At 36.0% G+C, this 13,085-nt stretch overlaps 1 long non-coding RNA gene across 1 annotated transcript; it reads right to left on the reverse strand.

The window, feature by feature from the left end:
• Positions 1–2,775: 2,775 nt before the first annotated feature.
• Positions 2,776–12,269, reverse strand: LOC146993737 (uncharacterized). Its single transcript, XR_015044355.1, has 2 exons — positions 12,135–12,269; positions 2,776–3,243 (listed from the first exon to the last, which is right to left on the reverse strand). It is a non-coding gene; the product is annotated as an uncharacterized LOC146993737 (long non-coding RNA).
• Positions 12,270–13,085: the final 816 nt, after the last annotated feature.

The raw sequence follows: 13,085 nt of genomic DNA on the forward strand, positions 1-13,085 counted from the left end.
CAAAAATATTTTTGTCCGGCTCTGTGTACGACATAAATATTGACTCATAATGCTGTTGCAAGAAAACAAACTATCTGTTCTGACTTTTTTCAAATAAAATTACAAATTTAGTAAAAAGTACGAAAAATTAAAAATTACATTGTCAATTTTAATATTTTATTACTTATTTCAATTAAGAATAATGTGTTTATTTAATCTGAGTTAAATGGAAATAAATCAAGTACACCCCTGCTAAACAAATATGGGATTCAGGTCCGGTTATCTAAGACCATGGCAAATGTGGGATGGTTTCACTTTCCAGATAACTCCGCACCGCTCGAGTTATATGTGGGCGGGCGTTATCATCTATAAGTAACGCGTCGGTACGCACTGCAGAGATAAATGGACGCACAAGAGAGTGTAAAATTTTGTCGCGATATCGGACGGCTCTGACGGAACCACCAGGAAATCGGTGTGCCGTTCTTTACTATCCCAGCCCATACAAGTTAGCCTCCTCTTCTGCAATGGACTCTTTCGACGATGTTTGGAAACCGATAGCATGTCCCTGGCTCTCGCCATATCACTGACCTTCGGGAATCCATCTGGATATTAAATCGAGACTCAACCATAAAGAGCACGTGGCTCCACTGCTCTGATATCCAGTTGCGATGTTCACTGGCGCAATTCAACCGCGTTCTGATATGCGAGGGGGACAAAAGAACACAAACCACAGGACCTCGGGAGTACAGTACTTTTATGTAATCGAGGCGGCACAGTTTAGCGGGATAATGGTTCGTCCTGCACCAGCAGAGAGATGCGACGCCAGATGTCGTGCTCTTAGTGATCTACGCCGTCTGCAACTGAAAGCAATCGTTTACAGTTGTGGAAATCTTTCGGCGTCCAGACCCAACGTCTTCTGCAGAGGTTTTGATTCCTTTGGTAACGAGTTTAGGAGCCTATTGATGCACATTCAGCTGTCTCACAACCGCGGATTGTCTTGCATCAACTTGCAACATCCCGACAGCCCTCCAGTGCATTTTATCGTGCAGATGGTGCATTCGGCTCATGCATTCCGCATTAGCTACCTCGGATTACTCGGAACTATCGCTGCTTGAGAACTACCTGCTGCCTGCAAACCCTACGCGAGGTGATGCAGATCCGATAATAAAACGCAGGATGCTACTGGAATCCATGAGGGAAGGAATTTTTTTGGTTTAGTTTGGTAATGGGGGAAAGATGAGTCGGATCAACACTATCCAATCAAAAGTGATCAAACATTTTCTGATATGCAAGGCATTACACCATCTGACGGTGAATATCTGAATGAATTTCTGCAACACAGCGAATAATTTTAGTTCTGATTTTCTGCAACTGATCTTAGTGCTGAAGGACACAAAACGGTTTCTTATGGTTCCGAGGTATGATGTAGGAGGATCTGTGAAATGGTGAACCATCGGCCCTTTAGAAACAGGTCAGACAATTATGGAAGCAGTGAGATATATGAATATTTCAAGTGAGACAGTCGCTACGCTATGGAAACAATTTCAGAACTCCGAAGATGGTGTAAGGAGACCTGGATAAGTCGTAAATGAATAACAACTGCTTTTTAAGATTGATATCCAGCAATAACTCCTGTTTGGTAATAGGAAACCTACTGCTTGGCAATTACAATCAGAGTTTGCAGCCGCCACTGGAACTGTTGTATCACGACAAACTGTATACAGCAGGCGTTAATGAAAAAGGCCTTTATGCCAGAATGCCAAGCGTATGTGTTTCGCTGTTTTCACAATAAAAGAAAAATGGTGTTCAATCCATCACCATTTATGTCATGGATTGAACATCAATGGTCTAATGTTCCCTTTATTGGCGAGTCAAGGTTTAGTTTTACATCTTATTCTACATGTGTTTACATCTGAAGGGAGTCCATTCCTGCGAACATTATATAAGGTAAATATTATCAGTAATTTAGGTATGGAGGTATGAGGAGGAATAATTACCGATGAACGCACGCATTTGCACGTTTTCAATAGAGGATCTGTGACCCACCAGAGTTATCGGGATGAGGTTTCAGAATTAGCTATTGCTTCAGAGGCTATTGCTCTAATCCCACACAGAAGTATACTTCATCTAGCATGCTCTATAGCATTACAATGGACTACACATATCCGACATAGAACTATAATACATTACATAACTACATAAATTTGGTGCAGCTGTAAGAAAAATGAAAAATCGACGGAACGTTGCTCATGATTATCCATAAGTTAATGTCATTTGAAACATATCGCTGAAAGGCTTTGGACGAGATTTGCATAATGTTTCATAAATGCCTAATAGATTTAAGTCTAGAATTGGTTTGCTAACAAAGTAGCTGTGAGAGATAGAAATGAAAGCAATTACTGCTGACAGTTAACAGCCTGATCAGTAATAATAAAACGTCGTTTCAGAGCTTTAGTGAAAAAGGTAAGCAGTGGCTGGCGCTAATCTAAAAATAGAGAATCCAGTATTCACCTTGATCAGTCTTACCTGAAACTTTGGTGACTACGTTTTACTCAATTTAATTCATTGTCAGTTTATTTTCAGTGCATTTTATTTTGCTTTTGATCCTGATTCTTCTTAAACTCCTAACACGTCTTGGAAAGAAAAATAAAGAATTCTCTTTAATTTCCGGACAGTTCCTGAAGGTTTGTTGGATGATCAACTTTCTGTTCTATAGAGTACATGTATCTTATGAGTTAATAAAAGAAGTTTTTGATGTCATTGGGAGCTCACGAAAATATTCACGACACCCCAAAATAAAATTTAAAAAATTTTTATTTTATATTTAGGTTGAGATACTGCATACACATCTCAGGTACAGGAAGTTTTTGAATTCCATAGGGAAGATTCCAATTCTCATACATACATTGCCTAATGACATAGCGACTTAAATGCTTTAGACTGGGAGGTGAAAAAGTCTCAAAGTCCATTCCTGGAAGAATAACTTTCAGAAGTTGTTTGAGTTGGCAGGATCCTGATGTTTCTTTTACAAAAGAAAGTTCTGACAACAGCACAACCACCATGCAAGGATTCTGGCAGGAGCGCAGCAAAAGGCGGAAATTTTTAGCACATTTTGACAGCTTACCTGCAGAGTTATTTACCTCAGAATGCGTCTCAAGATTCTCGAATGAGTCATCATCTTTGTCAAATGAAATCAAAAGGCGAGCGGAATATATGAATAAAGGATGAATTCGAATATCAGAATTTCGCCAAGGTAATTCGAATCTGTAAATAAAAATACGAAATGAAGCCAATTATTCAAGTAATAAATTTGTTAGTTTCGGATAATTACTTCATGTATACAAGTTTGAAAAACATGAAAGCCGTAATGTAATCTTATAGAAAAAAAAAGAAGGTGAGAAAGATGCTAACCATTTATGAATAAATGCAGCATCAAACATTGCGGAAAAAGACAGTAAATTGTAAGAGTCTTAAATTTATCTACATTTCTAATATGAAAACATGATTTCGCTTATCCGTAAGTCATTTTAAGTTGATTATTTTTAGATAAAATGATAAAAGCTTTTGAAAATGTGTTCTTATGTCACCTTCCTAAAAATACCTAACTGAACCTGAAGGTGAAATTTGACGTTTAATTTTACGTATAATTACCTTAAATGGCGATAAATGAATTGCAATTTTAAGTTTGATTTTCTTTTCGTAGGTAATGAATAGGATTTAAATGCATCTCAAAGAAAGAAAAATGTTGAAGGCGATACGCTTTTTTACGGACAACCTTTAACGGATCTATCAAATAAACTTGCATTGACAACCTTAGTTTTAAATACGCATCTCGAATACGTATTCGCTGCAGTTAAAATACAAAACGATGAATAAAATTTCAAGACACATACGCTTTTATTCAAAAAATTGGCTGAAATTTCCATAAATTGGTTTAAATATTAATCTACATACATTCATTATCCTTATTTTACATATAGTACGTTTAGTTTAAAAGAAAGCTTTTTAATAAAATTTTACTTGTTAATAAATTATTAATACACTTTAATTAAATTAAACCAACCAAATAATTTTATAAAAGTTTTGCATTGCGATTAAAAGAACGAAGATTTCTCTTCTACGCTTTCAGCGTGATTCTTGCTTGTCGGTTCTACACTATCTGGCCTAAAGTATCGGGACATTCAGTGATACGGACTCGGAGAGTCCTGAGGCATATATTAATATGATGCTGGTCCCTCCTTTGCATTGATGACAACCTGCACAGGCCTGGGAGACTTTCCACCATTTTTTGATAAGTGGCCGTATTGACTTCCAGGCGTCCATCACAGCTTACAGTTCTGGCAGTGAGGATGGTCGATTTGGCTGGCTACGTAATCTATCACAATGACGAGAGTGTACGTCACAATCACGAGAGTGTAAGAGAGTGATATATAAGGAATACAGGCAAAGAAGTAAAATTGTTCGCAAGCGCTTTATAAGCATTTCAGTGCAATAACCGAATAGTTATGACACAAAGGACGCATTTGGATGATTTTTTACGTGGTAGAATTATCGGCCGTCTGGAATGTGGGCGTACCCAACTGGAAGTATCAAACGAACTTGGAATTGCCCAGAGTGTCATCTCCAGGCTTTGGCAATGATTCCAAGATGATGGTAATGTGAGTAGACGTTACAGCACAGGTCGCCCCACTGTTACAACAACGAATGAGGACTGGTATTTGGCAGTTATTGCCAAAAGAAACAGGCCGAGCACAGCCTCAAACCTGTCTCGTCAGCTCTCTTCAGCTACTGGTACGACAATTTCAAGGCAGACCGTGTACAGACGCTTAGGGCAGATTGGTCTACATGCTCGTAGACCTGTCAGATGCGTTCCACTTACTGCAACTCACTGTCGCCTGCGGTTAGCCTGGAGTAGAGAGCATGCATTGTGGACACCGCAACAGTGGGCTTGTGTGATGTTTTCCGTCGAGTCCAGGTTTAGCTTGCAGTCTGATTCTCGCCGGACCTTCATATGGAGAGCTCCAGGTACCCGTTACCACCAAGAAAACATCATTGAACGACACTATTACGGTGGTGCAGGAGTGCTCGTTTGGGGTGGAATTATTCTGGATTCCAGAACTGACCTGCATGTTCAAATTGGAACCATGACAAGCCAAATCTATCGGAATGTCATTCTGGAACAACATGTACGTTTATTTCGGGGTGCCATGGGCGTACAATTTGTGTTTATGAATGACAAAGCCCGTCCTCACCGTGCAAACATCGTAAGCGAATGCCTTCAATCGGAGGATATCACCCGTATGGACTAGCCAGCATTCTCACCGGACTTGAATCCAGTAGAGCACGTGTGGGACATGCTTGGCCGACGAGTTGCAGCCCGCCAACCTCTTCCTACATGTCTACCGGAACTTCAGAGAGCATTTCGTTTTGAGTGGTGTAATATCCCCCAAGATCAGATCGATAATTTGATACTCAGCATGCCTAGGCGTTGTGCGGACTGTATTGCATTGTCTGGGAGACATACAATGTATTAACAATCATACCAACCATGTAATATTGGTTTTTTTGTAATTTGCTCCAGGGAGAAAAAATCGCTAATATTTAAATAATATAAAACATATAGCATTTTTTTTTTTGCTCTTTACCTTTTGTTTAATAAATGAAATAAGTCAAATTTGTTTTGCTTCTAACTCTTCCTTTGCCTGATTTTGCATTATCCTTAATTTATGGACAAGAGTATACTTAAGAATGTTTCCAATTGCATGAATTACTGTGAATGAATTACATAAATGTATATGATTACATAAATGTATAATGCTATAATTTAAAAATAGTTAAGCTTAAAAATATAAATAAAATATATTTTCAAATTACCTACGTTAAGTAACCAAACAAAGTTTAACCCTTAGAAAACCGGAGCTTTTTTTAATATTTATGCTTAAAATACGAAAACGCCCGTCCCCGTCCATTATCCGTCCCGCTCGTGTCCTCCCCTCCCCGTCCAGTAACGCACAAAAAGTTGTAAAGATTTCAAATAAAATCCTTTCTGCTTCTTAACAAAGAAGCTTCTATTAATGTTTTTGTACAAGCTATCTGAAATAAACTGATACAACGCTTTTGGTGAAACGCCACCTGCTACTGCATATTTTAGGGAAGGGAAGAAAACAAAATTGCAATCTCGGCCGTTTCGGGCGGTTGTAGTGATTTGAATGAAAGGCCATCTCGGTCGTTTTGGCTTTCAAAGGGTTAATCATTTCTATTGAACAATATTATTGAATATTGCATCAGGGAAAAAACAAAATTTCTCCGTGACTGATTTAAAAGAATAGTGACGCCCAATCGGAATAAGGATCAGTGACTCTGACTACAATACCGAAGGACCCTGCTTCGAATCCTGGAGGAGGCATGGATGCTTCTAATTTTATACTGTATATACGGCATAGAATCGTTAAAACTATGCAGTGAGCTAGAAGTCCTGTGGAGAGATTGGTGGTAGGGGAAGAGGGGTGGAAAATCCTCGGACCCATCTCCGTTGGGGGATCTTAAAAATTGGGGCCTGAACAGAGCTATATGTTTTGGCCCCCAAGTCGTCATATTTAAAATGTAAAAGAATATAAATTTGGGCATTCATGATAAACAGCAGAAAACGCTTGAATTTCATTAATATATTTTAAATGTCGGGTAGGACATACAGAGGAAAAGGCAATAAATAAGTTATAAGCAGTTGTGAGATAATAAAGAAATAGACCCAAGAAATTTCAAAAGGCATAGATAGCAGCACTGATCATACTTCTTGCTGATCTGGCGGAGCTCGTAATAAATAATAACTATACCTTATGCTGATATTTGTCGTTGTGACTAATCTCACTTGTTAGATATCAGACCATGCCCACAAAAATCATTGTGGCAAGAAGGCAATACTGCATCTGTCGTTGGCAATAGCCTTGGGCACCATACAGATGAGAGAACGACTTTTCTTATTTCCGCTCCCAATTTTGAAGGAGAGCACCGCGGGTGGACGGGTCCGAGAGTCTCCCAATCCTCTTCCTCTACCGCCAATCTCTCGAGAGTAGATCTTCGGCTACCGCATAATTGAGTGCCCCATGCTCGTCGCTTCTTATGAGTGCATACGGACACTATACATTTACAAACATCCATACCTTCTCCGGGTTTCGAACCTGGTCTTTACGGTACGGTATCACTAACCGCTATCCCGGTTGAGCGGCATGCTGATGTTTAGAATTAATTACCTGAGGCCGTAGTGTAGTAGTTTTAAAACGCTTCTTGAATCAGAAAAAAGTAGCAGCTTCGCGAACAAGTATGGATTCGTCTCTTGCATCAGTTCTGTCAACCGCTTGCCTCCAAAAGTAGCCTTGCATTTATTTGTATGGTGCAAGAAATATGCCAGTTGGCTCATGCTGTGCTTTTGGTATTTTGCTCGAGGTAGAATCTTATACGTACAGCCTATGATCGACAAGACGAGCACTAAATGAGGGACAGCTGTACATGGTAAATTGTGAATACCGTGAAGGAGTTTTACCAAGATGCAACTATCTTCCACTTGGTGTTCGAAACAGAAATCTGGCAGCTCTGTGAAAATAATCTTAATGGCAATCTGTTTATCGATTTTAGCTTTATAGAACTCATAGAAAGCTAGGATTTTTAGCAGAGTCTTTTCGTACCCAGGTAATGTTTGCTTTTTGCAATCTGAAAATAATCTAGTGAACTCTTCTGTCCGATTTGGAACGTTATTCAGATCCGAGTCTCCAGTTGAATTTATATTGCATTCATGATATTGATCCTCTGAAAATACAAATTAATTTATAGTATTTAATCAAGTGTACAAGAACAAATCCATGTTTTCATTGGCTTTCAGCTTCATAAAATGGCAAAATATTTGTAGCGATCTAAAACTTATGACACATATAGTTAAGTAAGTCAGATAAAATTCCTTAATCCCCAAAATAAATTCTTTTTAGAGACATGTAACGTATCTAAATTTTTTTTTCAAATTAAATCTCCTATTTTTATTTGAAAGTAGCTAAATGAATTCGGAAAAAATTATCAAAAACTTCTTTGACTAGAAATTGAAAAAAACAATAAATGGTGAGACTTATATGCAAAGTAAAAGTTTCAGCAATTATTTTTCTAGCATAACAGTGAATTTTTCTGGAGCGGTAAGAAACTATATTTGGGATTAATCGTTTACAAATTTGTAACCTGAAAGTGTATGTAATAAACTTCTCAATTTATTAATTGTATTTTCTTTAATTTATTTATTTACTCAATTACTGAAATTTATTGAGCATTATTTCTTTATCTTAGAAAACACTATTTCGGTTTAATACATCGGAATATATGAAACATAAAAAGGCTGATATAAAACTTAGCAAAAAAGCAAATTGAATTGGTGTCTGTACAAAAGCTATGCGAATCTAAGGTTACATATTGTCTTTTGCCTAATTTTAAAAATTTGTTCCAGTAAATATCTTAGTAATTTACATTGTAGCATAGAAACTTCATTATATAGTGAATACGTATGCGATTTTATATTACAGTAGGAGTATATAAGTTATAGTACTCTTTGTAATTGCTTAAGTATTTCAAGTTTTTTTATTACTGTCAGTGTCAAAAGCCGCATGTATCTGGTCCATCGTGGCCGTTAGGTATCTTAGCAGAGCAATAGATTCAAAATCACTATTTGTCTCCTCCGCTGGTTGTTGAACAAGTGGTAATCAATCAAAATTTGTTTAACCTTTTCCGTAACTAAATGCAACTAAGGTGACACACCGTGAACAACCTGTGTATTAGGCGGCAGGGACGGTCAATGCCCACAGAAAATGCCTCAAAAGAGGAATATAACGAAATCACTCGCTACTCTACGGTTGCCTCAGTCCCGCAACGCAGACTCTGAACTCCCTTTAAGCCCCCAAGACCGAACTGGCCGCTCATGCACACTCTGGGTATCGGAGGCCACCAAGGGAGGATGCAAACTTTAGACATCGTGTTTCTGGCCATACCGTTAGCCTACTGGGATGGCCTAAGCCACGATCATCCGAGACACTATAGGCTGTTGTTTCTGGGAGTAGGAAACGAGTCCGTGCTATTGCGCTCCCAGAGCCGCTGCTACTGTATAGTAAGGTACTAAGCCAGTTTGCGCAACCCCAGGGGACGGCCAAATAGTAAAACTGATGAACACTGATAATTAGATCTGAAATCATAATCCAATCAATTGGCTTAATTACAGGGCAGTTTTTGGGGTTTTCTACATGTACCATGTTAGTGCGAGTCAATGTCCCTTAAAAAGTCCTCCGTGACGCCATTCCTTTAAGCAGATAGCTGTCCTCTGCCATGATCTAAAACTAAGTCATTCAACAAGGTACCAAGTATTCAGAAGATGAAATTATTGCGGCAACAGTCGAAGTCTCTTGTTAAGGAATAAGTCGGCAAGAAGTTTCAAGTAGTTAACTGATACATTGCAGATAAGGGTACATCCGAAAGGTCCTATATGAGTAACAGAGCAAGGCTCATCCGTCTGACGCAAGAGTTCACAAACAGGGGAATATTCTCCGCTCCTAGGAAGAATTTAGTTTTGGGGGGGATGCAGAGAGCCTTTCATTTACCTGTTAAGTATTTAGTTTTAGTTAATGAATATAAAAAACTACTTTTACTCAAATTTAGGTAGTTTTCAACATTTTCTCTACTTTTCTTGTTTAATTTATAAAACACAAAAACAATCTAAATTTAAATAAACGTATATGTGTTGAATTTTGGAAAGGAAAAAGGTATTGTCGCCTAACAAATGATGAAAGAAGTTCATGGGGAAAAACGTTTGAGAACCACTAACCTAATGTATCGGTGAAGAAAATCGTATAGTTGTTCAATGGCTTAAGATCCGAGCAAATTATATAACCGAGGGATTAGAAAAGCAATGTTCTCAAAATCAAATTGCATGGCGGCCAAATGCACTACCTGAAGACAGTTGACGGGCCACATTTTTTAAACAAAATGAAGAATTTTTTATTATAATGAAAAATATTTTATGTAAATTTTAAATTTCGCTTACTAAATATTAATCGAAACTTACATAAACAACAATAATAATATCGCAAACGAAAAAATTGAAAGGGAAAAATACACTCTAATCATAAAGTGGGACTAATAATCGCTCTGCAAATTTTACTTGTAACATACCTAATATTTTCAGTTTCGATATTAATAAACACATTCTTAATTATAGAAGCAAGTAAAAGAAGAGCTCCAGAAACTTTCAAATAAAACATATGATTACACTCTTTCCAGAGCTTCTGTAAATAGCTTTTATTTTCTTTTCCACCAATAATGGGGCAGCCATCCGCTTGGCTTAGCTTCTCTAAACCTAAGTCTATTTGTTGATTAAGGCCATTCCATCATTATTCTCTCTTCTGTTACTTAGCACCAATAAAAAAGATAAAAATCTAAAATATTCTAATATTTATATTCTAAAACTATGCAAATAATTTATTCTTTAAGAAAGCATCTTGTGTATAACTTAATAAGTACTCCTAACACTAAAAAAAGATACCTAAGGCAAAATATTTTGAAGGTCTGTTCGAGGGAAAAATTCTGATTTCGTGGAAATATTTAGCAGTATAATAGAAATGCATGCTTTCATTTCAAGAGTATGAAATTTTATGTACTTAGCAGCATTAATATAATCAAGAAGAAAACTAAATGCGATTTCTAGGCTTTATACAAGATGTTTTTGGACGAATTATTCTGTAAAAAAAAAAAAAAAAAAAACACTTTCGAAACCACTATGGACAGGAATATTGAACTTTTTTTCCTTTTGTCAAATCAGATGTTTTAAACATTATTTATGAATAACTTTCATTTAAAATTATTCAGAAAGTTGTACACGTAGTTTCATTTTCCTAGCAAAACATTCCTCAAATAATACAACAGGAAACTCCTACACTAAGAACTGCATTAATTAAAGGCAAATTTTCAACGCTTATTTCCATTTGAAAATAAGATAATGAAATACACAATTATTTACTTAAGCGATTACCTAAAATTTATGCCCATAGTTAACATTAATTACCGCTCTGGCCCGAATCCAAAGTGCCACAAATTTAGATGACCCTGAAATTTTTATAACGTCACATATTTGAACTTGATATGTTGAAGGAGTTATGAAAGTAAAATAAAAATAAAAAACAAAAATGTTTAAACATTATACTTTGAGATTGCATAAAATAAACGTTTTTCTTTTGACACTTAAGTTTAAAGGAATAATTGACAAAGTATTTTAATATATCTTTCTGCTAAAAAAGTATCTAGAAAATAGAAAAGTCATGTCATGCTCGTGAAACTTGCAATAGTTGAAGTTGATTCTTAAATTCTTGAATATAATATTCTTTATAGAAAAAAATTATGTATGAAACGACATTATCCAAGGTAAAGTATCATGTTAAAATAAAGTGTTTTTCGACCATTCTTCCCAATGTCGCATTTTCAGTAAAAGGGGTTTCAGCAAAGATGTTTGGATTTGTTTGGTTAAAACACAGTCCTGTAATGCCGTAAGCACTTAAACTGCCTGATTTCTCCAATTCTTAAATCGGTTATCAAGACCTTTATGAGATCAACGTCTGTACACAGTTCAAGTTATTCAAAACGCTCTAACGGTCAATCTGTAATGAATACCAAAAAAAGGTATTCTACCAATGATTCAACGAGTGGTTGGGAACTTTGAAGAAAATGCGTTGTGTTTCGATGAACGCTTCTTCGAAGGTGACTAAATAATAAATTTTTGTATTTCAAATAGACACTCCAGTGCTTTATAAACACCTTGAGCTAACGTTTGGAGTATTTTTTAAGTATCTTTAGGCTTAGTATTGGTATAAAAGAAGCATCGGTTTCAGCAAGGAATTTTAAACGAAGAAATCTTTAGACCAACAAAGCGGTAAAAAATGCGGGCCAATTTTTACTTTGTATTTAATTCGAAACACAGACTTGAAATTTGAATTCATTATAGAAACATTTGAAATACAGTTTATCTGAATAATTACAATAACCCCCTTTTTTTATTAAAAGTAGAATTATTGCATATCGAAAGCAGACTGTGAGGCATATGATTCGTGAATTATAGTTTTATATGAAAGAAGTAAAAATACCTATTTCAGTCATTTACTGGCTAGGTTACTCAGACGGTCATGAATTTGATTCGAAAATCTGCAATTTAACTGGACAGCTGCCTAAAAGAGATCCATCTGAATTTTGTAAAATAATTTGGAAAGTGAAATTTAAAAAACCTTTAATTATTCATTATTTACATTTGATACAACTTCTGTTGCCACAAACTTGTTTGGTGAACTGAAAAGTTTTTTTATCCAAAATCTGTTTCATACTGAATCCCGCTTAGAGATACTAGATAAAAAATTTTTATATTACTAATGGTTAATTTGAGGCAGATAGTAAATCTAGCAGCGCATACTAAGTATCAAAGGCTTCAAGTTTTAATCTAAATAGAAAAACAATTTTTATTGGTATACAAATATCATTTCTTAATTTCATATAAGATAGGCAATCTTAAATAAAACCTTTTATTCTATACTAAACAATTTAACCTTCATCAAACGTACAAGTTAACATGAAAATATCTTACCCTAATCTTTTGAACTTTAAAACTTTTAGCATGCTCTACCTATCATACTTTTGCATGTCTAACTCCTTTTCATATAGATACTTAGTTTAATATTCTTATCGATAACAAATTTAAACATTTATCATAATCACAGAAAACGGTTGTCCATCAGAACAAAGTACATTAAAGTATCCGTTCCATATTAAGACTTTTCGTACACTTTTAGACGATTTTCATTGTATTTATTTCATTTTTGCTTTAGATATCGAAATATCACATGGCTTTCCCAAAATGTTTTAATAACTAAATACGAATAATTTTCTTTGGAAAGAGCACAAATGTAGCTTTCCGTCCATTGCTTCTTTAAATGCGCCATTTTGCGTGAAAACGGAATTGTCAAATAGCAGACGTTAACCTATACTTAGTTGCAGTTAAAGCAAAGTCGACTAAATAAATGTATGAGCAGTCTCTGTCTATAATT

Source organism: Stegodyphus dumicola, chromosome 12 (genome assembly GCF_044657685.1).
Source record: "Stegodyphus dumicola isolate Sdum_Otavi_A_Nest chromosome 12, ASM4465768v1".
Taxonomy (NCBI): Eukaryota; Metazoa; Arthropoda; class Arachnida; order Araneae; family Eresidae; genus Stegodyphus; species Stegodyphus dumicola.